General features: G+C 39.6%; 1 long non-coding RNA gene across 1 annotated transcript in view; it reads right to left on the bottom strand.

Moving 5' to 3' along the window:
• Positions 1 to 978: 978 nt before the first annotated feature.
• Positions 979 to 23,259, bottom strand: part of LOC147367049 (uncharacterized) — a 189,777-nt gene continuing 167,496 nt past the window's right edge. The window contains exons 2-3 of the long non-coding RNA XR_015169752.1: positions 15,900 to 16,016; positions 979 to 1,092 (exon numbers count right to left, since the gene is read on the bottom strand). This is a non-coding gene — a long non-coding RNA (uncharacterized LOC147367049). The remainder of the gene's footprint in view (positions 1,093 to 15,899; positions 16,017 to 23,259) is intronic.

The raw sequence follows: 23,259 nt of genomic DNA, 5'->3' as shown, positions 1-23,259 counted from the left end.
CTGGTAGGCTGCAGTCCATGGGGTTGCACAGAGTCAGACACGACTGAGTGACTTCACTTTCACTTTTCACTTTCATGCATTGGAGAAGGAAATGGCAACCCACTCCAGTGTTCTTGCCTGGAGAATCCCGGGGACGGGGGAGCCTGGTGGGCTGCAGTCTATGGGGTCGCACAGAGTCGGACACAACTGAAGCAACTTAGCAGTAGCATAGGGCTATTTGGAGGACTAAATGTGTTAATATTAATAGCACATCGAGAGCAACACTTGCTCTTATTAACAGTATTATGACCCCAGATATCAATGGAGTGGGGAGTGAATCCCTGTCACAAAGGGATTAGTTTGATGGCATAAACCAGAAATCGGATGCTGAGGTGTGAATTCAGGGCCATGTGATAAGGAAACCCAGGCAGTGCACAAAAAGAGGGATAAATATATGGTAACTGAAGAGGTCTACAGGCTGAAATAGAGTGAAAAATTAAAGGTGACTCCACAAGGCTGAGAATATACCAGGTTTACCAAAATTAGCAAATTTGGAGAAATAAATTTTAAGCACTAGACAATCTATGTTTTCATGACTTTGGAGTGAAAATATCCTTTAACATCATTTATCCAAGACACACATCCCACAAAGATTCATAGATTCCACCACTTTCATTATCTCTCATAGTCACCCACTCTCAGGGTTCAGTGTTACTTGGTTCTTTTCATTCCTCATTTGTACACCCAACAACATCCTCAGCAAAAATTCCCTAGGTCTTTTTGCCGCCTGGTTCATTTTGCTCACTCCCTTTTCCTAAAGTTCCCACTAGTTTTTACCACACTTTGGGGAAATCTATACTATAGATGTCAGAATAACCACATACAGTGTCATTTGACTGCACAGTGACCCAGAAGTCCCATCTCAACACCCCTTTGTCTGCTTTGAGATTGCAGTGTGTGCATGTGTGAAGCAAGATGTGAAGGAAGACGCTTTCTTACCTCTAAACACAAGACTTGGAACATGAGCCACTGTCTTCCCTTCCAATCACTGTATGCACTCCCTCTGAAGCTCTCCTTTCAAAAATACCATCGGGGGATGGCGTTCAACCATGGCTGTGTGAGGATCAAAGTAAAGTGCAAAGATAAAATATGCCTACAGTCCTTTTCCCTTAAAGGGCCAATCTCCTGTAGACTTCATTCTCTTCATATTTCTCTTTCTCTTCATACTGAATTTGTTTCTGTGTAGTTAGAAATAGATGCATAAATCCAGAAAATGAAAAAACATAGAACATCTAGTATAAACCTTTAATTTTTATGGATTATGAAATATAGGTCCAAAGAAGTTTAAGCGACTTTCTCAAAGGCTTCAACTTTCTATGTTCATCACAGATGGGAAAACATCTTATTACTTGCTGCTCAGTATCTAGTACATACTGGGCACCATAAACTTACTATATGATATCTCAAACTATCTTACAACCCCTTGAAGTAGACATTATTACTCCGTTTTTACAAATAAGGAGTCTGACGCTCAGAGAGGTGCAGCAGTCACTCAACTAGTAAGTAGTGGAGATGAGTTTTCAACCCAGGTCTTCCAATTCTTGCCACTGTTTTGAACTTCTACCACTTCTAGTGCCAGGACATGGCTGGACTTGGATGATTCTTTATATATTCTTTTCTCCTGGAGCTGTACATCATTCACTCTTACTTATTGGTGCACTTTTTCCTTTGATCAGCATTGTCAGTGTATAAAGAGAGAGTGCCTGAATACTGGCCATCCCCTCCAATGGCCCATGTCTCTTTCACAATCCACCCACTTTGTCAGAATTCCTGTTGGCGTTCATTAAGTATGCTTTGGACTACAGGTAACAAATGACCCAGTTCTCAGAGGCTTAAAACATAAAGATGAGATTACAAAGACTGGTATGGGTTCAACTGGAACAATTCAGTATTGGATAGTTTCATTTTACTCTGCCCTTCACTTATTACCAAATTGACCAAAAAAAAAAAAAAATTTTTTTTTAATGCACTCAAGCCCAGGGAGACAAGTTAGAGATTCTCTAATGCCTCCCCTATTCCTTAAGAGTATTTCCAAATTTGGTGTCAAAGAATGGTGTCAATATAAGGAATTCACTAACTTAGAGGAGCTCAGAACTGTCTGCTCAGTGCCAGTTAGCTGGGAAAGAAGGCAATTACAACACAAAATGGCTTGCCCTGCTATCATAGAAGGAAATATTTGCTTCCCCAGTTAACCATTTCATGTTCTATTTCTCACTGCATCAGCAAACCTACTATACCTTGTCCAAGAGCAACCACAGGGTAAATTAGCATCCATATTGTCTTCCAAATCCCAGGCTCAAAAAAAACAAACTCTACAAAATTAAACTCTCTCAATCTCTATGTATATGCTTTTTTTCTTGTTTGTCACCTCAAGGTCACAAAAGTTGACCAATACAAATCCAGTCAAGACATCATCATGCCAGCATAATGAGCAGGGGAAAATGGGCTGCTGCTGCTAAGTCACTTCAGTTGTGTCCGACTCTGTGTGACCCCATAGACGGCAGCCCACCAGGCTCTGCTATCCCTGGGATTCTCCAGGCAAGAACACTGGAGTGGGTTGCTATTTCCTTCTCCAATGCATGAAAGTGAAAAGTGAAAGTGAAGTCACTCAGTCGTATCTGACTCTTAGTGACCCCATGGACCACAGCCTACCAGGCTCCTCTGTCCACTGGATTTTCCAGGCAAGAGTACTGGAGTGGATTGCCATTTCCTTCTCCAGGAAAATAAGCAAAGGGTACAAATTTCCTCCTGTAAATCCCTGCATTTGTAACTGAATGGGAAAATGTTTCACAAATGTCCCCTAGCAGATTTCCTACTGATAAGTTATTGTGCAGAACTGAGTCACATGATCACTCTGGCTTGCAAGGGTGGCTGGAAAAATCTAAGAAAAAGAAAAGAGAGCTCCATGACTCACTTAGTCCAAGGCTGATCCAATTCTTGGGGCAGGACAGTTTGCCTTTCTGATCAAAATGCAGGTTTCATTAACAAGAAAGTTAAGCAGAATGGCTACTGGTTATATACTAACAATGTCTGCCATACAGATACTACATATAGCATGTCTAACAATAAAAAAATTAAAAAAAATTTTTTTGCATGATTTATGACTTAGGGGAGAGAACCTGTGTGTTTACATGATCTTAAGTTAAGCAATAGCTCCATTCTGTCAAATGTTTTCTCCTGATTCAGCTCTACAAAGCAACCAAACTCTCTCCTTATTTTTGTGTGTTTTGTTATTTCTTTTAAAATCTCTGAAAAGTCTAAAATTTTCATTGCCCAATTTTGTACTTCACTATGAGTCATTCTGACCGTTACCATTACATTATAAAAGCCTTTGCAATCAAATTCCCAGAAAAAAACACCACCAACAAAAAGCCCAAACTCAAGCTAACAATGTCCAATTCCTGATTGTCACCTCTTCTCTCTCATTCTTAAGGTAAATAATTGATGGCTTTTGTATCAAGCCTGCAGGTAACAAGTCTTCTGCAGCTTTCCTATAGCCATGGGAAAAACCCTAATTCAAATCAGCACAAGCACATTCTTTCCATAAGCGTTTGTGTTTTTGAACTTTTCTTCTCTCTGACACTAACTTTGACCTTTGGATCTTTATTTTTTCCTGCTAATCAAGAGTAACCCAAGCGGATTTCCAAATATTCCTTTGCTTCATTTCTTCCTTCCTCCTGAAATGAATCTAAAACATAAATGATTTTTATTCCTGACTTTATCTAATCTTATTTTTCCTCCTTTTTCTCTCTTCCAGCTACCTACTGACTGTTCCTGAATATTTAATGATCCTTACCTAGTTGAGAACTCCTCTTATTCTAAATTCAATTATATACAGACTAAGTCATTAACTCAAAATCAGTGGACTTCCAAGGTAGTCACCACAATTTGTAGCAATTTGTATTATATATACAAAGCATCATAACTTTTTTGTCTCTATACAAATGTTTAACGCAAGTCATTAAAATTGTGAAGGTGGACACAAAGGAAGGACATACGAAGAAATCCTGAAAAATTTATAAGGAATGTGGCCTGATAACTGTCAATTAATTATACAGACCTAATAATAATTTATAATGTAGTGAGCAACAGAGACCTTCAAAACCTAGTGATTTAATGTGGACATTTATTTCTCTCCCACTGCTTTTAGTTCATTGGCCCTAACTTGGTCAGGCGGCCAAAGGGAGTCTATAAGGAAGACTAAGAAAGGTAGTCCTTTGGCTCCGGGTCATTGTGTTCAGTTAGCCAAAGGGAAGATTACGGATGGGAGACTAGGGAATACATAGTTCTCTAATTTGATGATTTTTGCTTCACTAAAGATCTGCAATTGATTACTTAAGAAGAGAAGAATGGGCACAGGAAGATAATTGACAAACTCTCCTGCATCACTACATCTCTGTGAGCTGAACATAAAACATATCTTAAGTGCTTTCACAGTTTTACTCCAATGTGCAACCTTCTAATCCACGCATTCTCAATAGGGTGATATTGCTCCCAAGAGAATGAAACTGGTTCTTGGGAGGGAAAGAAGAGGGCAAAGAAATCTTACTCTTATTACATATAAAATACAGAAATATATACAAAATACATAACAGATATACAACGTGGTATTAAAATTTCAAGGGGAAGGCTTTTAGGGAAAAAAAATATCTCAAAAGGCTCTTTGAATGGTGGGAGGAGGGGAAGGATACTGAAAAACAGTTGAAAAACACTGTTCTAGTGCAAGAGTTTTCAGAAATAAATCTCAAAGTTGAAGAAGAAAATATGTGTCTTTTGGCAAATCTTTTTAGCATTTTACCTTCATACATGGTTATATAATGTAATAGAGTTCAGTTCAGTCGCTCGGTCATGTCCGACTCTTTGCGACCCCATGGACTGCAGCATGTCAGGCTTCCCTGTCCATCACCAATGCCCGGAGCTTACTCAAACTCATGTCCATTGAGTTGGTGATGCCATCCAACCATCTCATTCTCTGTCATCCCCTTATCCTCCTACATTCAATCTTTCCCAGCATCAGGGTCTTTTCAAATGAGCCAGTTCTTTGCATCAGGTGGCCAAACTACTGGAGTTTCAGCTTCAGCATCAGTCCTTCCAATGAATATTCAGGACTGGTCTCCTTTAGGATGGACTGGTTGGATCTCCTTGCAGTCCAAGAGATTCTCAAGAGTCTTCTCCAACACCACAGTTCAAAAGCATCAATTCTTCGGCACTCAGCCATCTTTATGGTCCAACTCTTACATCCATATATGACTATTGGAAAAACCATAGCTTTGACTAAATGGACCTTTGTCAGCAAAGTAGCATCTTTGCTCTTTAATATGCTGTCTAGGTTGATCATAGCTTTTCCTCCAAGAAGCAAGTGTCTTTAAATTTCATGGCTGCAGTCACCATCTGCAGTGATTTTGGAGTCCAAGAAAATTAAGGCTCTTAGTGTTTCCATTGTTTCCCCATCTATTTACCATGAAGTGATGGGACCAGATGCCATGATCTTGGTTTTCTGAATGTTGACTTCTAAGCCAACTTTTTCACTCTCCTCTTTCACTTCCATCAAGAGGCTCTTTAGTTCTTCTTCACTTTCTGCCATAAGGGTGGTGTCATCTGCATATCTGAGATTATTGATGTTTACCCTAGCAATCTCGATTCCAGCTTGTGTTTCATCTATTCCAGCATTTCTCATGATATATTCTGCATATAAGTTAAATAAGCAGGGTGACAATATACAGCCTTGATGTACTCTTTTCCCAATTTGGAACTAGTCTGTTTTCCATGTCCAAATCTAACTGTTGCTTCTTGACTTGCAAACAGACTTCTCAGGAGGCAGGAGAGGTGGTCTGGTTTTCCCATTTCTTTAAGAATTTTCCACAGTTTATTGTGATCCACACAGTCAAAGGCTTTGGGGTAGTCAATAAAGAAGAAATAGATGTTCTTCTGGAACTCTCTTGCTTTTTTAATTATCAAACTTATCATCAAATCACGGAAATTTGATGTCTGGTTCCTCTGCCTTTTCTAAATCCAGCTTGAACATCTGAAGTTCATGGTTCATGTACTGTTGAAGCCTGGCTTGGAGGATTTTGAACATTACTTTGGTAGCATGTGAGATGAGTGCAGTTGAGTGGTGGTTTAAACATTCTCTTTGGGATTGGAATGAAAACTGACCTTTTCCAGTCCTGTGGCCACTGCTGAGTTTTCCAAATTTGCTGGCATATTGAGTGCAGCCCTTTAACAGCATCATCTTTGAGGATTTGAAATAGCTCCACTGGAATTCCATCATCTCCACTAGCTTTGTTCGTAGTGATGCTTCCTAAGGTCCACTTGACTTTGCATTCCAGGATATCTGGCTCAGGGTGAGTGAAGACACCATTGTGGTTATCTTGGCAATGAAGGTCTTTTTTGTGTAGTTCTTTGTATTCTTGCCACATCTTCTTAATATCTTCTGCTTCTGTTGGGTCCATACCATTTCTGTCCTTTATTGTACCCATCTTTGCATGAAATAATCCCTTGGTATCTCTAATTTTCTTGAAGAGATATCTATTCTTTACCATTCTATTATTTGACTCTATTTCTTTGCACTGATCACTGAGGAAGGCTTGCTTATCTCTCCTTGCTATTTTTTGGAACTCTTCATTCAAATACAGCTATTTGTAAGGATGAGAAAAGACAAGACACCGAAGGCAAAGGATAAAGGAAATATATACTGCTGCTGCTGCTGCTAAGTCACTTCAGTCATGTCCGACCCTCTGCGACCCCATAGATGGCAGCCCACCAGGCTCCCCCATCCCTGGGATTCTCCAGGCAAGAACACTGGAGTGGGTTGTGGAGTCGTATCTGACTCTTAGCGACCCCATGGACTGCAGCCTACCAGGCTCCTCCGCCCATGGGATTTTCCAAGCAAGAAAAGATATACCCATCTTTAAAATAACAGAATGATCTCTGTTCATTTCCAAGGCAAACCATTCAATATTACAGTAATCCAAGTCTATGACCCGACCAGTAAGGCTGAAGAAGCTGAACAGTTCTATGAAGACCTACAAGAACTTCTAGAACTAACACCCCCCACAAAAGATGTCTTTTTCATTATTGGGGACTGAAATGCAAAAGTAGGAAGTCAAGAGATACCTGGAGTAACAGGCAAATTTGGCCTTGGAATACAAAACAAAACAGGGCAAAAGCTAACAGTTTTGCCAAGAGAACACACTGGTCATAGCAAACACCCTCTTCCAACAACACAAAAGAAGACTCTACACTTGGTATCACCAGATGATCAATACCAAAATCAGACTGATTATATACTTTGCAGCCAAAGATGGAGAAGCTCTATACAGTCAGCAAAAACAAGATCGGGAGCTGACTGTTGCTCAGATCATGAACTTGTTATTGCAAAATTCAGACTTAAAGAAAGTAGGGAAAACCACTAGACCATTCAGGTATGACTTAAATCCCTTACATTTATACAGTGGAAGTGACAAATAGATTCAAGGGATTAGATCTGATAGACAGAGTGCCTGAAGAACTATAGACGGAGGTTTGTGACACTGTACAGGAGGCAGTAATCAAGACCATCCCCAAGAAAAAGAAATGGAAAAAGGCAAAATGTAATAGAAAGGACATGCAATTTCAAATTGCATTGACCATTCATTCAGCAATTATTCTGGAGTACATACATATGAAAAAACATGCTAACCAAACAGAACAGACACTTTTGCTCTCAATAGCATACAGGCTATTGCAAAAGGCAGGTGTTGGACACTGATGACAATCACAAGGTCAAGTGTTCCTGGCATCTAACTTAGCCTCTGAATTTGAATCTTCTTCCTAACTTCCTTGCCAAGTGGCCTGGGAAAATTATTACTTTCTATAGATCATAGTTTCTACCACCTAAGAACATTTTTGTAAGGATTCAAGATGAGATTAAATATATAATCACCGTGTCAGGCACATACTAGGTGCTTAAGAAAATAGTATTATTCATATTATTATCTGGTGGTTTTCTTTTACATATTTACCCATTTTGGCTGAATCTATGTTTTCTCCACCTTAAATTTGACTAACTGGGTCCATTCATTGCTTTTTCCTCCATTACCCCTTAACTCATCCTGTTAATATTTTCTGATGGCTCTGGGACTAGCTTTTTCATCTGTGTTAAACATAATATAAAAGGCCTAAGGCCCAGAAAATCTAGGACATATGATTATCCATACTATTTTATCTATTCATTCAAAATTAACATTGCTCACCTGCTACAAGGATCTAAGTTAGGTTAGGTGTAAGGAGAATGGAAAGAACAAAATGAATCCATCCCTATACTTGGAAATGATGAACATTTGTAAGTGTGAAAGGTGTAAAAAAGGAAAAGGACTATATGCTATAGGAACATTTGAAGATCTTGCCTGATGAGAAGTCTCCTCAAAAAGATGAAGGGATCTGGTGAAGGCAGGGAAAACACAGTTCAAGAAGAAGAATGGGAAGTATACATCCATGAAATGAGACAGAACAGAGAATGTTGGAAATATGGCTCCTAAGAATGGAGCATAGAGATGCTGATCATCTGGGGGCCCTGGTCTCGTTGTCTAATTGCTACCATGTTCCCACTCTTCCTGTCCTTCTTCCTATCTGTGTTCTACTTCTCGTTAAAATTCCAAAGCTGCCCTGAAAGGAGCTGGTTTCTCCCTTTGTCTCTGTCTCTCAGTTTGATTTTGTCTCTCTCTCACACACACATACACACAAGTCTCCTCATCTTTTTCCAAAATCTGCATGTTTTCTCAACTATCACCATTCAGGTCATAAAGTCTCCCTTTGCTACTCAAGATGAAGGCTATGGACCTGCAGCTCCTTCATCACCTGGTAAGTTGTAAGAAATGCATAATCTCAGGACCTCACACCCTCCACACACAAAATTAATCAGAATACCATCACCACTGAATGAATCAGAATCTGCATTTTAACAAGTTCTCTGGGTGATTCACATGCACATTAAAGCTAGAGAAGCCTTCTTGGTCTAAGGCAAAAGATCCAGGGTTGTACCTCACTCTAGGCTCTGTTATGACTACCCTGATCTCCCATTTGTTTTCTTATCATGGCTTACATGATAAGCCATGATAGACGATCTGATTCCTTGATGAAATGACTTGTCCAAGAAAGGTTCTAGTCTCCTGAAAAGTAGGGTAGTGACATGTGACCACAAAGAAAAGCATTTTGATGTCATCCCATCCTACCTCCCAACATATACATTATCCTACTTCCTATTTTTAAAAGTTTTTCTTTGGGGTGTTTGGATTCTGTCAACTTTGTGTTCTGTTAACTTTGTGTTCTACTTTTTCTAAAAATGAACTTTCTAGCACTGAAGTGTTATGTAAGACCAGACATCTTCATTCCTATGTTCTTAAATCAAGTTTTGAAATAATTTATTTTGCATACTTTTTTGTGTATCATCTCTCAAGTCTCTCAACCTTTCAGCAATGTGCTATTGTATAACCTAAACATATTTTTCCCTAATATATGGAAAGGATCCTATAACTCTTTAAATATATTTCCTTGCTTTCTGCCAAGGTGCCATATCTTATCATCATATCTATTTGATGCATTGGTAGTTTGCCTTTCCCCTACTGAAATCACTCCCATTCATCTTCCTGCTGGAATTCCAAAGACCATACATACCTGCAAGATATAATAAACACACAGAGGATAACAAATGGTGGGGATTTTTCATTCAGGGATTGGAACACTCTCCTTCCTGCTCCAACTCCCACCTGCCTGGAACTCTGTCACAGAAATCCTCTCTTCCCATAGCTGATGTGCTCAGAACAGAGGGTGAGATCACTGCCCCATTTTCAGGCCTCCTCCCTTCATTGGTGTGGCATGCAGGTCTACCACTGCCTCCACAGACTCTTCTCAAACTGGCCTCAATCAAAGCCTTAAGCATCTCTGCTTCTTCACTATGTAAGAACTGGGTTTATTTAGCTCTTCTACTCTTTATTCTGGAGAAGGCAATGGCACCCCACTCCAGTACTCTTGCCTGGAAAATCCCATGGATGGAGGCTGTGGTCCATGGGGTCGCTAAGAGTCAGATACGACTGAGCGACTTCACTTTCACTTTTCACTTTCCTGCATTGGAGAAGGAAATGGCAACCCACTCCACGTGCTCTTGCCTGGAGAATTCCAGGGACAGGAGAGCCTGGTGGGCTGCCGTCTATGGGGTCGCACAGAGTCGGACACAACTGAAGTGACTTAGCAGTAGCAACTCTTTACTCAGAGTTCACCCTTCCATTAAAACTGCTCCCAACTAGCTGGTGAGAAGCTGTGTAGCACAGGGAGCCCACTCTGGCGTTCTGCGATGACATGGAGAGATGGGATTGGGGTGAGGGAGGGGATGTATGTATAATTATGGATGATTCACATTGTTGTATGGCAGAAACCAATACAACATTGTGAAAATTAAAAAAAAAAGAAATTAAAAAAAACTGCTAATTAAAATATCTTTATTCATTCTTTACCCACTTATATTTAATCCCTCTGTGTCTTCATCTTGTATTTGTGGTCTTCATAAGACCTTCTTTATATTTGTCATAGAGGGAGATGAGCTGTTAGCCAAAAGAACAACTGACATCTATGGAGTTCTAGTTCTGATCCAGACATGTGAGCAATTTAATTTATTATCTTATCCTCTTCATAATCCCTTGACCAGGGATATATATCCCAAAGTGCTAACTCTGTAGTCTAACTCCACGGGTTTGAATTCCAGTTCCACCACTTAAGATCTGTAAGACTTTGAGTCAAGCACCTAAACTTTCTATACTTCAATTTCCTTTTCTATAAAATGAGGATAATGATAGAACCTACCTCATTGTTTATAAACATTATTAAACATTAAAGTCTATTGCATGTAAAATGCTTGGAAAAGGGCCCAACTCAACCAATTTTAGTTATTGACATACTAATAATTAGACATTTGAAAAAAACCGATTTGACATATGAAAAAAACTAAGGCACGAAGAAATTTTATAACTTGCCCAGGTTACCTAGGTGTTGGTTCTTAAAAGAGCAGCAGTTGGCCCTTTAATGTATGTTGCCAGAGGGAATTAAGTAAGTAAACCATAAAACTTCAGAGAGGCAGTGAAGGAATCCAGCTGTGTTGTCAAGGCTAGACATTTAATGGTGTGGCACAGGAAGTGTCCAGAGAGGGATTACACATATGAACAGTAGGAAGCCTCTTTATGAGGCTTATTACCCAAGTTATCTCTCTCCTACCAAAAACCAGGGAAACAGAAAAACCTTCACCCAGAGGGGCACAGAGAAGAACACATTTTTAGAAGGCATTTGAAAGTACACACTTAGAATAATGCTGCACACTCAGAAATGCTAATTTGTACAAAAATGTGCAATACCAAACAGGAACAAAAAATAGCTCAATTTTATTTATACATTCGGAGAAGGAAATCACAACCCACTCCAGTATGCTTGCCTGGAGAATCCCAGGGACGGAAGAGCCTTGTGGGCTGCCGTCTATGGGGTCGCACAGAGTCGGACACGACTGAAGTGACTTAACAGCAGCATTTATACGTTCACCCATTCAAGACATATTTACTGAGTACCCACCATGTGCCAGATATAGTTCTAAGTGCTAGATAGAGCAGAGAAATAAGCCCCTATTTTCATGGAGCTTACACTTAGGGGTGCAATAAATACACAAACAGTTTTGAGAATAAAGAGAATTACAGATAAGATGAAAAGAGTTCATGTGATATGACAAAATTTTTATTCTTTAAATGTCAAGGTGGAAACTGAGAAATCTCTGTAATGGATGAGTATAGCCGTTCTGAGCCAGAATAGTGACAGTATCACTTAGACCAACATGAAACAACATAGAACCAAGAAACAAATGAAGGAACCACGTGGAACCAGGACCTCCACAAAAGGATCCAGACAGAGGTCGTGTAAAGGCACTTTCCTCAGCCACTCTTAGTAAGAAGTGATCTGCTCTGAAATGATCAGTGTGCATGTCTGTGCTTGCCTTCTCAACAAGTATTTTCTTGTTACTTTATAAAATCTGGAATTAAAATAGGCCCTTCAGGTATTATTTGATGGTACTTAAACAGAGCAGGGCTAATGGACAGGTAAGCCTGGAAGAGATAAACCCCAATAAGCAGCCCCTTCTACACAGAGGGACTTTAGCCCTGTAATCCAACACATCTTGTCAGTTTATCTTCCCCTTTGCCCCCTTTTCCTGTGGTGCCATCTTTGACCTATGATTTGCACAAGGTATACTACAAAACCTGAAGTTCCCATGTTACTACAAGAACCCAGAGGGAAGTTAGCTTATTTCTGCTGCTGCTACTGCTAAGTCACTTCAGTCGTGTCCGACTCTGTGCGACCCCGTAGATGGCAGCCCACCAGGCTCCCTGTCCCTGGGATTCTCCAGGCAAGAACACTGGAGTGGGTTGCCATTTCCTTCTCCAATGCATGTAAGTGAAAAGTGAAAGTGAAGTTGCTCAGTCGTGTCCGACCCTCAGCGACCCCATGGACTGCAGCCTTCCAGGCTCCTCCATCTATGGGATTTTCCAGGCAGGAGTACTGGAGTGGGGTGCCATTGCCTTTAAATTGTCTTCCTGCTTCATACTATGGCTACTATGTGCTCATCTTTTAAACTCCTGGGGTCAGAATCATGTTTCATGTATCGGAGCCCCACACAATGCCAGACAAAAAACTTAAACAGAGGAAGTTACATCTATAAAATGTAGCACCCCTTCTGCTTTAAAAAAAAAAAAGTGATACAAAAATTATTTCAAAATGGCCCAAAAACGTAAAAGTAAGAGCTAAAATCATAAAGCTCTTAGAAGAAAACATATCAAAGCTTCATTATATTGGATTGGGCAATGATTTCTTGACTATGACACCAAAACTACAGGTAACATAAGAAAAAATAGATAAATTGGACACATCAAAATTTAAAACTTTTGTACAAGAATGATACTATCAACAGAGTGAATAGGCAAATAGAATAGAAGAAAATATTTGCAAATCATATATCTACAAAGGGGTTAATAACCAGAATATGTTTTTAAAGTCCAACAATTCAACAACACAACAACAAACCGATTTTAAAATGGAAAAGGACTTGAAAAGACATTTCTCCAAAGTATCTATATAAATAGGCAGTAATCACATAAAAACATATTCAACACATTAGGGAACTTGAAATCAAAATCACAGTGAGATACCACTTCATACCCATTAGGATGACTGTGATTTTAAAAAATAGAAAATAACAAGCACTTGCAAGAATGTGGAGAAAATGAAACTTTTGTGTGCAATGGGTAGCAATGTAAAATGGTGCAGCTAATATGAAAACTGGTACAGCAATTTCTAAAAAAATTATAAAGAATTACCAGTATCTCCACTTCTGAGTACATACACAAAAGAACTGAAAGCAGAGACTCAAACAATTATTTATATACCTATATTCATAGTAGCATTATTCAGAATAGCCAATAGGTGGAAGCAACATAAGTATCCAACCACAGATGAAAGGATAAACAAAATGTGGACTATACCTGCGTACAACAAAATACTATTCAGCCTTTAATAAAGACGTTCTAAGACATGCTGCATCATGGATGGACCCTAAAGACATTACACTAAGTGAAATAAGCCAGTCACAAAAGGACAAATACAATGTGATTCCACTCATATGAGGTGCCTAGAATAGTTAAATTCATAGAGAAAATAGACTGGTAGTCCTCCAGGGGTTGACAGGGAAGAAATGGGGAGTTATCATTTAACAGGTACAGGTCCAAGATTGCAAGATGAAAAAAAGTTCTGGAGACGAATGATGATGATTGCACAGAAATATGAGTGTACTTAATGTCACTGAACTGTACACTTAAGATGGTAAATTTTATGTACATTTTACTATATAAAAAAGAATTTAAAAGAAGATAAAGAAGCCAAAGATGAAGAAAAAGAGGAAGAGGAAGGAATAGAAGAAAAAGAGAGGAGGAAGCAGAAAAGCGTCAAGAACAATCACCATCTGTTTCACTATCTGGAAGAAAATTGGAAACATTTCCCCAACTGACTCCATCATTCTGAGCCCTCTCTTCCTTTACTTATTATCATTTGTTTGTGACATGGTACTTCCTGGGTCAGAAAGATCCCCTGGAGTAGGAAATGGCAACCCACTCCAGTATTCTTGCCTGGAAAATTTCATGGACAGAGGAGCCTGGTGGGCGACAGTCCTTGGGGTCACAAAATAAGTCAGGCATGACTGAGCGACTGAGCACATATACACACACAAACACACACTTCTGCCAAAGAACTGGGATGAATAGTAATTTGGAAAGATATTTATATTAAAGTTATTGGGATAAAAGGGTCAGTTAATTTTACACCCACATTTTTTTCTCCTCTCTTTCATTTTCTCTGTTTCCCCTTCACACGCATACACGTGAAAGGGAAACAAACACACACACACACACACACACCCTTGAACTTGATATTTTTCAGGTAGGTATATAATTTTATTTACCTTGAACATAGTCTAATAATACTAATATAATAATACTATATTCCTAAAAAATCTGCAATAAGTGGGATTAATAATAAACCTATTATTATAAACTCCTGCTAGAAAGGAACAATGCAGTTATCCTGTGGGTAGATCAAATCCCCATATATACATAGAAATTCTACAAAAGAAAAGCAAGGAAATGGGCAGTTTTGTGAGGAAAGATGTTGTTAGAATTGAAGGAAGATAAGGTTACCAGGGGCAAAAAACAGCAGCCTCTCAATTCTCTCCCTGGGGCTTTAAAAATTCCAAGTGTGGTCTATTTTTCAGACTGTTGCAATAAGAACAGATGATAGCTAAACAATCTGGACAAAAGCTGCGCCCAGTTATTTCTGTGGTCGTTTGTGGTTTGTTATGACATTCTCCAGTCTACTTACTGTTTCATGAAACAACCAAGCAAGGGTCTCTGCTGGATTTTCTGGAGAGTTTTCCCTGTGTGCTGCATGCTTTCATTCAGACCATAGGGGACAAAAGTTTCTTTGGTCCCCTTATGCCCAGCCATTGCAATACTGAGATCATGGCACTTTTCTCAAGGTCTTGTCATAAGTGAGCTGTGGGACCAGCATCTGTCCTGGTGTTTCATCTTACCAGAGCCATTAGGGACCCACTGAGACTGATCACAGCCTGCCCCGTGTTTGATTAGATCGTGCCAAATCCTTGCTTTGGTGTATGGCCAAAAGAGGTCAAACAAGAGTAAGTTATTAATACTATCAGTTTAAATGTCCCACAGCCAACCACCTTCTGGGATCTGTTTTCAGATTCTGTCTCCATTATATTGGGAAACAGACTAGAAAGCAGAAAACCTTTCCTCCTTCTGGGTCTTTCCTTAAAACATCAACAAGTGGAGGAAAAGTGATGTGAAAGTTGGTACTGCTAGCCTCATTTTACAGATGAAAAGTTTGAGAACTGTAACAGTGAAGAAGACAACTTGGGAAACTGAAAGCCCAGGACTCTGGCCTCGATCATGACCAAGACCAAATCCTAGCTCTGTCACTCACTAGGTGTACAATCTTTGGCAAATCACTTAAACTCTCTGCCTCAGTCTTCTCATCCATAAGACACACATTATAATAATACCTATTCCATTAAATGGCTGTGGAAAGGAAAGTACTGAAGACAATGCCTGGCACATAGAAAGTGCCAACTCAAGTTAACTGTTAGTATAATTATTACAATTATCATGATCATTAAGAGACTTAAGCTCTCTCTTTAGCTATTGTAAAGCTCATATATTTCTGTATCTGTCCAGATGCTCTCAGTTATGTTACATTAACAGCTAACCCCCCAAATCTCAGCAGCTTACCACAAAGGATGTTTTCTCACTCTTGCAACATGATTGTCAGAGTCAGCTGTGGCTCTCCTCTGCATAGCCTTCATTCTGTGACCCAGGAAGATGAAGCAATACCCTTGGCACCCTGGCCTAGGATTGAGGAAAAAGAGAACAAAGTGAAGTCCAAACAGCTTTGTAAAGCTTCTGTCCAGGAACATCCATGTTCTACTTGGGCTTATTTTCCACTGGCCCAAGCAAGCCCAGACTCAATCGTATGGAGAACTCTAATCCCCCATGTTGAGGGGAAGCAGAGTGGGTTAACAGTGATAGATCCACCTCAGCGAAAGCTCTGAAGCTGTATGCCACTCTACCTTTCTGTAAATTAAAGCTTATGATACTGTTTTTCTGTAAAGTTATATTTGTGATAATAAAGTTAAAAAGTCTAAAAAGAGAGACAGTCTTGCCTGGAGAATCCCGTGGACAGAGGAGCCTGGTGGGCTGCTGTCCATAGGGTCACACAGAGTCGGGCACGACTGAATTGACTTAGCATGCATGCATTGGAGAAGGAAATGGCAACCCACTCCAGTATTCTTGCCTGGAGACAGTCTTGCCTGGAGAATCCCAGGGACGGAGGAGCCTGGTGGGCTGCCGTCTATGGGGTCGCACAGAGTCAGACACGACTGACGCGACTTAGCAGCAGCAGCAGGAAACTTGCTCTTTTTCTGTTGCTATTATTTCCATAAATATATAGTGATGTCATCATGCTGTCATACAAAGAAGATGAAATAATAGGAGGCAGCAGCAACATGAGTCTGCTGAAGCCTTGAGAACCCCGTCCCCAGTACTGCTACTGCTTCATGAGCCCTACCTTCTTCATACCACAGGCTGACAGGTAGTTACTCTCTGAGAAAGATGTCAAAGCAACATTCTTCCATTAAATTTGTCCTGCCATTTCACCTTTCAGCAACATGAGAGTCTTCCACAAAGAAAGAGACTGGAAACACCATCAGTCCTATCTTTTGAGCCTCTATTTTTAAATAAACTCAGGAATCAGAATCATAGTCTATCTCATGCCATAGCATGAGAATAAAAATTTTGGCTATTTAGGGTCTCTGGTGATTCCACACAAATTTCAGAATTATTTTGTATTGTGAAAAAAATGCCATTAGAATTTTAATAGGGATTAAATGAATCCATAGATTTCTTTGTGTAATATGGACATTTTAATGATGATTCTTCCAACCCATAAGCATGGTATATAGCTTTCCATCCATTTGTGTCTTCTTCAATTCTGTCATCAATGTCTAATAGATTTTAGAGTATAGACCTTTTACCTCTATGGTTAAACTTATTCTTAGGTGTTTTATTCTTTTTGATGCAACTGTAAATGCCATTGTTTTCTTCATTTCCCTTTCTGATAGCTCATTATTAGTCTATAAAAATGCAACAGATTTCTGTAAATAAATTTTATACCCCAAAACTTTACTGAATTCATTTATTAGTTCTAAAAGTTCTTTTGTGAAGTCTGGATGGAATTTTTTATATATAGTATTATGCTATCTGCTAATAGTGATGGTTTTACTTTTCCCATTTCAATTTGAATGGCTTTTAGCTCTTTTTCTTGCCTAACTGCTGTGAAGTCCTAGTCAACAAAAATGACAAGAATAGGCATCCTTGGCTTGTTTCTAAAAAATAGAAACACATTTTACCATTGAGTATGATGTTAGCTGTGGGTTTGCCTAGAGGAACCCGGAGGGTATTATGTTAACTGAAATAAATCAGACAGAGAAAAATAAATATGCATACTTTTACTTTTATGTGGACTCTAAAACACAAATGAACAAAAAACGAAAACAGAAACAAACTCACAGATACAGAGAACAAATAGATGGTTCCCAAAGGGGAGAGAGGTGGAAAGATGGATGGAATAAGTGAAGGGGATTAAGAGGTACAAACTTCCAGCTATAATATAGATAAGCCATGTGGATGTAATATATAATATAAATAGGGGATATAGTCAATAGTACTGTAACAACTTAGTTTTGTGATGGGTGTTAATTCATCTTATTGAGGTGATCATTTCATAATATATAAAAATATTAAACCACTACATTGTACACCAGAAATATTGTATACTAATTATTACTCAATTTAAAGATAAAAAAGAAAAATAATAATACATTTTATTTAAAATAAAGTAAGCAAGTTGTTGTGATGGTAAATAAATGGGGTGATCAAGGAAGGCTTCTTGGAGGTGGTTTCATTTGAGCAGTGATGAAAGGAAGAGACAGCCACTTGAAGAGAAATGGTAGAAGAGCTTCTGAGCAGAGGGAACCTCAAGCATGATAGTCTGAAGACAGAACAAGCTGGCTTAAGGATGGAAGTTGAGCTAAGGGATCTAGAATGTTGTGATCCAGAGAAAAAGGAGTAAAGTCAGAAATATGAACAATCCCAGAACACTTTCTTCACTTACCCCTGTTACTAATGATAGTGCGGATCTCCAAGACCCTTTGCACCTGCTTCAAACATTGTTTCTTAGGCTTTTTAAGCTCCTTCTTAGGAGATGACTAAGAGACAACTCTACACACATGGGCATAACCAGATGGTCAACACCAAAATCAGACTGATTATATTCTTTGCACCCAAAGATGGAGAAGCTCTATACAGTCAGCAAAAACAAGACCGGGAGCTGACTGTGGCTCAGATCATGAACTATTTATTGCAAAATTCAGACTTAAATTGAAGAAAGTAGGGAAAAACCACTAGACTATTCAGGTATGACCTAAGTCAAATCCCCTACAATTATACAGTGAAAGTGGCAAATAGATTCAAGGGATTAGATCTGATAGAGTGTCTGAAGAACTATGGACAAAGGTTCATGACATTGTATAGAAGGCAATGAAAATGCCCATCCCCAACAAAAAGAAATACAAAAGGCAAAATGGTTGTCTAAGGAGGCTTTACAAGTAGCTGAGAAAAGAAGAGAAACTAAAGGCAAAGGAGAAAAAGAAGGATACAACCATGGGAATGCAGAGTTCCAAAGAATAGCAAGGAGAGATAAGAAAGCTTTCTTCAGTGACCAATGCAAAGAAATAGAGGAAAACAATAGAATGGGAAAGACCAGATAGCTCTTCAGGAAAATTAGAGATACCAAGGGAACTTGCAAAGATGGGCACAGTCATGCAAAGATGGGCACAATAAAGGACAGAAATGGTATGGACTTAACAGAAGCAGAAGATATTAAGAAAAGGTGGCAAGAATATACAGAACTATACCAAAAAAGATCTCAATGGCCCAGATAACCACGATGGTGTGATCATTCACCTAGAGGAGACATCCTGGAATACAAAGTCACGTGGGCCTTAGGAAGCATCACTATGAATAAAGCTGGTGGAGGTGATGGAATTTCAGTTGAACTATTTCAAATCCTAAAAGATGATGCTGTGAAAGTGCTGCATGCAATATGCTAGCAAATTCAGAAAACTCAGCAGTGGCTACAGGAATGGAAAAGGTCAGTTTTCATTCAAGTCCCAAAGAAAGGCAATGCCAAAGAATGCTCAAACTACCACAGAATTGCACTCATCTCACACGCTAGTAAAGTAATGCTCAAAATTCTCCAAGCCAGGCTTCAGCAATACATGAACCGTGAACTTCCAGATGTTCAAACTGGTTTTAGAAAAGGCAGAGGAACCAGAGATTAAATTGCCAACATCCGCTGGATCATGGAAAAAGCAAGAGAGTTCCAGAAAAACATCTATTTCTGCTTGATTAACTATGCCAAAGCCTTTGACTATGTGGTTCACAACAAACTGGAAAATTCTGAAAGAGATGGGAATACCAGACCACCTGACCTGCCTCTTGAGAAATTTGTATGCAGGTCAGGAAGCAACAGTTAGAACTGGACATGGAACAACAGACTGTTTCCAAATAGGAAAAGGAGTACATCAAGGCTGTATATTGTCACCCTGCTTATGTAACTTATATGTAGAGTACATCATGAGAAACACTGGGCTGGAGGAAGCACAAGCTGGAATCAAGATTGCCAGGAGAAATATCAATAAGCTCAATATGCAGATGACACCACCCTTATGGCAGAAAGTGAAGAGGAACTAAAAAGCCTCTCGATGAAGGTGAAAGAGGAGAGTGACAAAGTTGGCTTAAAACTCAACATTCAGAAAACGAAGATCATGGCATCTGGTCCCATCACTTCATGGCAAATAGATGGGGAAACAGTGGAAACGGTGTCAGACTTTATTTTTTGGGGCTCCAAAATCACTGCAGATGGTAACTGCAGCCATGAAATTAAAAGACACTTACTCCTTGGAAGAAAAGTTATGACCAACCTAAATAGCATATTCAAAAGCAGAGACATTACTTTGCCAACAAAGGTCCATCTAGTCAAGGCTATGGTTTTTCCATTGGTCATGTATGGATGTGAGAGTTGGACTGTGAAGAAGGCTGATGCCAAAGAATTGATGCTTTTGAACTGTGGTGTTGGAGAAGACTCTTGAGAGTCCCTTGGACTGCAAGGAGATCCAACCAGTCCATTCTGAAGGAGATCAGCCCTGGGATTTCTTTGGAAGGAATGATGTTAAAGCTGAAACTCCAGTACTTTGGCCACCTTATGCGAAGAGTTGACTCACTGGAAAAGAGTCTGATGCTGGGAGGGATTGGGGGCAGGAGGAGAAGGGGACGACAGAGAATGAGATGGCTGGATGGCATCACCAACTCGATGGACATGAGTTTGAGTGAACTCCGGGAGTTGATGATGGAAAGGGAGGCCTGGCGTGCTACAATTCATGGGGTCGCAAAGAGTCAGATGTGACTGAACTGAACTGAACTGACTGTATAAATATGCCTGATATCCTCCTCCACTCACACCACATGATGCCAAGCACTGGGTCTCTGACCAGACAGACTCTGAAGTCATCCAAACATGGGACTAGGAAGATGAAAACCATGTGACCAAGTCAAAAACAGGAAGAGGGCAGTCCTGAGTAACTCTTTTAGGAGGAGGTCTGTTTTCCTGAGTCAGATGGGGCATGGTACATGGGTGGCTTGACCTGGTTTAAAACATCAAGAAACAGAGTGGACACTGACTATAAAATTGACCACCTTAAAATGACTGGTAAAGATACAACCTGTGTCATGAACTGTGGTGACTAGTTGTAGGAGAGGAAATGGCTTAATTGTGGCTAAAGGAATGTTTTTCAGCCAAATGCATTTCATTCTGTTCCATGGCTGAACATGCAGACTAGCTGATGGGTCTGAACACAGCATCATAAAATCCTTAAGCCGGCCTCCACTTCCAGTGATTAACTTCATCACATTCATCTATCAATATGTCTGGGTACCCACTGAACTGAACCTGTACACTGTCATTATTAGAAGTTTGTTAAAAATAATAGATACATAGAAGAGAAAGAAAATATGAAGTGGGAAGAAAGAAAGAAATTTTATTGAGGAGGCTTACTGAATTTGATGACACATAACTTGGAAGCAATGAGCTCCTAGCTCTGACACCCACATAAATATGAGAATTCTTTTAACAAGTTTCTTTACAGAGATGGAGTAAGTTATCTCCTGCACCATGTGTGTTTAAGCGTAAGGGAAGGCTCACCACTATAGAATACTTTTCCATTTACTGAATAATGTCAGAGGTACCACATTTTGAGCTTTGTGCCTTTGAGGAGATGCTAAAAGAATGAGCAGGTCAGGTAACAGTGATAATTCTTTTCTCCCTCCCTTTTTGTCTCTGCCTCTTTTTGGCTTTTTTATGGACAGACGCTGGCTCCAAAAAGGAAACTTCTTGATGAGCTGAGCTAATTGTCACCTTCTGTGAGTGAAGAATGGGGAAGGGCGCAGAGCCAAAGAGACTGAATGACATGCTCAGAAGATAGAGGAGACAGAGCTGGGTTTAGAATTAGGGTCTCCTGCCACCAGTATAAGGACTATCACCTGCTTTGATTCTTCTGCAAGTTTCTGTTTCCATACAGCTGATTTATGTAGATACATGAAGGAAATAAAATGATAGTACATCAAACTCAGTGCCGTATTTAAGTAATTCTCAGTGGGTTAGATCATGGACGGTCAACCTGGTGCAAGTTGGATATGGTGTGAAAAAATCAATAACAACGTTAGAACTGGAAATCCTACAAACCTCTATATTTTTTGTATTATAAACCACATGAAGAACAACTGGACAAAAGCTTCTTGACTAGTGGGAGCATGCAGAATCTGAATTCTTTATTTCTTTTCTTAACAGGAGTAAGAAAAAGAGTTGGCTCAATTTCCCCTTTTCTTACCCAACGACATATTAGAATCTTCAGTGGGGCATGTTTGGGGTGTTCATCAGAAGTGGGCATAGATTCAAAACAGCAGGTTAAAGCCTGGTTCTGATATAGTTAAGGTTCAGGGGTAGAATGTTCTTAAAGTTTCAGTTTATTTACTGAGCAAAGGCTTCACTTCTTTGTTTGCAGCTGACTGTACCCCAAATGTGTATATATAGAAAGAGAACAATGTAAAACTATTGCCACTGTTCAGCAAAAAGCCAGAAGCATTTAGCTTTTCTAAGGAAGCTCCACCGTATCGCTTCTGCATGTGGAGGACTACAGTACTTTTATTAGAACCATTATAGAAGAAAATCTGCAATTCTCACCATGACCTTCAGGCTGTGATCTGCCTGACTTTCCTTAGCAGCCTCCTCCTTGCTCATGCTGCCCCAGCCATGCTTGTTTTCTATCACTCAAACTCCCAAATTACTGTCCCAAGGCCTTTACATTTTTTTTTTTTTTACTGTTTTATTGTGGCAAAATTAAAATTTTTTTGATATGTCATAAAAATTATCATTTTCACTATGTTGAAGTATGTGATTCAGTGGCATTGATGACCTTCATAGGACTCTGTATTGCTTAAGGGGTACAAAGTTTCTGTTTTGGGTGATGAAAAAGTTTTGGAAATAATGGTGATGGTTACAGAGTCCTATGAAGGCCTTTACATTTAATGTCCCCTCTCCCTCCCATATTTTCAGATTGCTTTGTAAGTTAGGTATTAGCTTAAATAACATTCCTTGAAGAGGTCTTTCCTGACTTGGTAATCTAAAATGAACCGTTCCTGGAGAAGGAAATGGCAACCCACTCCAGTGTTCTTGCCTGGAGAATCCCAGGGACAGGGAGCCTGGTGGGCTGCCGTCTATGGGGTCGCACAAAGTCGGACACGACTGAAGTGACTTAGCAGCAGCAGCAGCAGAGTTGATGTAAATGAAACCATGCGGTATGTACTCATTTGTATTGCCTTCTTTCCTCGAACATTATGATTTGGAGATTTATCAGAGTTAGCCAGTGCATCAGTAGTTTGTTCTTTTTTGTTCCTAATGAGTATTCTATTGGAGAGG

Source organism: Bos grunniens, chromosome 8 (assembly GCF_055505025.1).
Source record: "Bos grunniens cultivar Pamir isolate PY7600 chromosome 8, Bosgru_T2T1.0, whole genome shotgun sequence".
NCBI classification, from domain to species: Eukaryota; Metazoa; Chordata; class Mammalia; order Artiodactyla; family Bovidae; genus Bos; species Bos grunniens.
The sequence above is the reverse complement of the archived record's forward strand: the minus strand, read 5'-3'. Positions and strand labels throughout refer to the sequence as shown.